Below are 4605 nucleotides of genomic sequence, written 5' to 3' on the forward strand. Positions count from 1 at the left end.
CATGTACAAGGCGAGGCTCCCTGTAATGCTCCCTGCTACTGTTGAAATGCTGTGAATTGTTTCAAATGTGTAATATTTTATTTTTATGAATTATTTTTTTTACTCTCTGTATGTTTGCATGGTACAGAGTGCAACAATGCCAGGCTGTGCTCACATACAGCTGACACCTGCTACACATCTAAAAATAGAAACCAGATGTAATTAATAATCATAATTAATTTTTTTTTAAATTGCAGTTTGCACGGCATGAAGCGGAGCATCACAGAGCTGAGCTGCACTCATACATACATAGCCAACAGCTAACAGACATCTAAAAATAGAAACTGGATTAAGTAATTAATTATTTATTTCTGGGTCTATTTAAGCATGTTTGCACAGCACAGAGTGGTGCTCAGCAACGCTAACAGATAGTCCACTAGTATATGTGAAGGTATACTAGTTTTCATAATAGCTAAGTTGCTAAATGGGTATAGTTACAGCCTAATGCCTAGTAGGTCCTGGGTTCAAGTCTGTAGCGGTCATAAGATGTCTGTAATTTAATTTACTATATGTGTTTAATTTTAAAGACAAATTTGTGAAAATGTCACCTCTGCACTGTGCTGAGCACTGCTTAAACATGCTAAAGGCTACTGCTGTTTGCACAGTGCTAAGCTTAGCTAAAACCTTGGTTGTGCAAGTTGTTCCACTACTTAGATCTGTTTAGCTGGTTTGAGCACTGCTAAACAATGCTACACATTTTTGAATGTTGCTCCATGATGTATAAGGGTGGGAAAACAGCCTATATTAAGCACAATAGGCAGGAATTCTGCACCATTCTCTGGATTCTGATTATCTATGGATATGCCAGGCAGTGTGGAGAGGATGCATGCTTTTGGGTGCAGAGATGGGGTGTTCAGGAGTTCAGGTTCTTTGTTGAACTCCTGGTAAAAAAATTATGAACATAAAATCTGTTTACCACCAAGGGAAATGACAAAGAAAAAACATTTGTTCAAAGTTGTCCTTCATGGCCTTCCTGAAAAGATGTGCACAGCAAGGACCTCAATCTGTATCATAAAGAGAAGTAAAAATGCTGTATGTCACGTTATTCAGTTATACACACTACTACCTCATTGAGGCTTCAAACAGCCTCATTAATGATGATGGCAATTACATTATAATTTACACTAGGCTGGTAAGTGGCACGACACAAACAGCAACCCTTGTTACAAGGCATTCAGCGGATGTTCTTTCAGAATCATCCACTATATGCAAGCACAGCAAATGTGCATTTTAATTGCCTAACAGTGACATTCATTACATCTTAATAAAGAAACACTTCAAGTTATGCCTTTACATCACAACCTTCAAGTCTACTTACAAATTCCACTCAGTTTCTGAATCTGAAAAACATTTTAGGTTTAACAGCACCAATAAAAATCTTCTCCCAAAAAACAAGAAAATTGGAGATAATTAGAGGCACTGTAGTATCTTAGTAAACAGCTACTTCACTGTTGGTCAGGTCTTCAAGTGTCTTATTTGTGCTGCTATTATAAAAAAAAAAATAATAATATGTCTCCTTAAAACACTTCTACTGCCTTAAATTGTAAAGTACGGATATGTGCATGTGTGTGTTAAAAATAAGACAGTACCATGTGAAATTACATTTAAGTTACTTGTACATACAACTAGAGACTGCAACCCACAAATATTCATGACACAAAGTGCCATTAAGATGATAATGAAATTGTTATGGAACTTTTCATGGACAATCTGAATATTTCTTAGTAAATGAACACTTCCAAAATCAGCTGTGCTGCAACAATGCACTGCTATATGATACCATCTCAGTAATCACGGCATCTTGTATTAGGCACCCACTGTATAGCCTGTGATATAATGATTAACAAAAGGCTTTTGATCTGGACTCCACTCTTTAGATGGGCAGCTGCTTTAATGATACAAAAATTAAATACATATGTAACCAACCAACTTCCATCCATGCTAGAAAAACTCAAGTCAGGAGGCACTAACTTAACATGTTATTTCCACTGATGAGAGCACCTTGGATGGAGGGAATGTGAATTACACCATGAGATACAGCAATGCCTCCTTCAAGGACTTGGGATGCTGTGCTTACACCACATTAAATACAAAACACTGGGTAAGTAATACTTTAGTTTCGAATGTAATAATACTGGCCATGGAAAAAAGTTCCAGTAAAGTGTTTGGAGCATTCTTTTGACACCCTCATCCTCACTTCATTCATCCTGCTTCCGCTTTGGCTTCTTGGGATTACGAGATCGGCTTTTTGCTTTGCAAAGAGGACAGATGGGTGCATTACGATGGATTTGTTGGTGACATGACAGACAAGCCTTCATTGGTGGAGGCTGTTGTCGAAACGTGGCTGTTTGTCGTGTGTCTTGTTTTCGCGCCACCTGTAGCTGCTGTGCAGCAGCTGCAGCTGCAGCAAGCGACTCTGGAATAGGAGGTTCCTGTGGCTCTGTCTGCCACTCAGCTTTCTGTTTCTCAAAGTAGCTGAAAGAAAGCAGTCGACAAATCTCGAGAGAAAGTTTTTCTTCCTCCTCACACAGATCCGGTAGCCTCTGCAATCCCAAGGTCATTCGTAGGGCATCCACGTGTTCCTTCAAGGGCTTGTACTCCTCATGAAGGCACCGGGTTGACTCTAACAATTTGTTTAGATCATTTTCTGATTGCTTGATTGTATTTTCCATCACATTGATGTCAGCATGGATCAGTCTCAGCTACATGGGCCATCTTCTCCTGCAGCAAGAGGTCCATTTCCTGCTTGTATTCTTTTAAATGCCTCTCTTCAGACTCCAAGATTTCAAATTCTGCTTTAAGGCAGGCTTTAATTTTTTCCATCTGTAGTGTTTTATTTCTTATTTCCTTTATGCTTTCCAGTTTGCACATTATTTCTTGCTCGTCAGTCATAGTTCCGCCACCTACAACCTAGATGCTATATTTTAAAAAAAACTCACTCACAATAAAACTAATACAATCCACAAAATAATACGATTGAATGAATACAATTGTAGCAATGAAAAAAACAAGATTAGGCGTACGTACAACGCATGGCATTTTGGGAAGTGTAGTCTCAGTCTGTGGTGAAAGAATGTATCACCAGGAGGACTAGCCCCCTTGGAAGGAACCCAGGCTGATGCAGGGCAGTTTTCAGGGCTCAGAATGTAAGGCGGAGGCTTGGAACCAGTTGGCCATGGAACTTACCAATGCCACTGGCATCCACAACACTGGTGAGCAGTGTCATTACCATTATGATGACCTGAAGAGGAGAAGGAAGGGAACCTTGGACACCTTGGCCCCACAAATATGTAAGTATGTTTTCCACTGTTTTATCAAACTTCAAGCTGAATATCTGCAAAATTGGTATGCATAATGAAGTGCTTCTTTTCCAACAGCAGCAGCTGAGAGGGCGCACAATGTTGAATCCCATGCCAGGCTGCTGGTCAAGTTGCACCATGAGTGTGGTAAGTACAGATTTATTATGCTAACTGTAGTGCAATAAGCAAGAAAGAGTAAAGCATTTACTGCAATAAAGTATCCAAAATAAAAACTGTAGTGCAATAAATGGGCAATTAGAACAGTATTGCAATAAATAATAAACAATACCAATAACAGTAAGCAAAATCGTGTACAGCAGGATTGTGTTGTCATAACCATTGTGGCAGAGCTGTATGCATTGCTTGTCTATGGTAAGGTTGCTTCAGTCAAGTGTAACACTGTCTCCAGGCCAATTCCAGTCTCATAATGCTCTCTGTTCCTCCTACTCCAGGTAATAAAGGTATACGGATGAGGAGGCCCACTCTACAGGCAGATATTGTATGTGGACTTCACAGACATTTATCACCAATACCAATAAAGTGTTAAGCAGCATTGTTGATTCCTAAAGAAATCTGTTTTAATAAATGCAGTACGGCTGTATTCTATGCATATGTATTCTACTGTCACAGCAGTCAAGTATAACAGTGTAATAGTCCTAGAATGCAAAATGAATTCAGCCACATAATGCTCTCATTCCCTCCCACTCCAGGAACAATGGTTGAAGTAGCACATGTTATAAGCAGATATGATTGTGTTTACATTTCACACACACACTTATCAGCAATACCAATAAAGTGTTAAGCAGCATTGTTGATTCCTAAAGAAATCTGTTTTAATAAATGCAGTACAGCTGTATTCCTTGCATGTCTGTACTAAGTTGCTGAAGTCAATTGTTACATTATTTGCAGATGTCCCCTGCAGTCGCAGTTATTGGGTTCTATTCCCATATCTGCCAACTAAGGCATGATGGATGTCTAGTTTATGTACTGTACACAAAAATGCCTCTCAAGTGTCATGATTTCTAGTAATGTAATTAAAACTGCCTAATCTGTCTGTCACAGGATTACCAGAACAATGATTAACTGGAATGCAATATATTACCAAATCCGTTTACAGAACACCTTGGTAGTTATACAAGTCCATATTATGTGAAACTGTTCTGTGTAGTTGTCTACCTGCATTTGTTATTGCTTGGCCCATACTGACCCATGCTAACAGCTTGAGAGGTATGTATGTGCTACATCAGCTATAGGAGAACTGTAGTCA

General features: G+C 39.1%; 1 pseudogene; it reads right to left on the bottom strand.

Annotated features, from left to right (window-relative positions):
* Positions 1-1899: 1899 nt before the first annotated feature.
* On the bottom strand, positions 1900-3147 carry LOC122796795 (annotated as a pseudogene).
* Positions 3148-4605: the final 1458 nt, after the last annotated feature.

This window comes from Protopterus annectens, chromosome 1.part0 (assembly GCF_019279795.1).
Source record: "Protopterus annectens isolate FY-2018-M chromosome 1.part0, PAN1.0, whole genome shotgun sequence".
Classification (NCBI taxonomy): Eukaryota; Metazoa; Chordata; order Ceratodontiformes; family Protopteridae; genus Protopterus; species Protopterus annectens.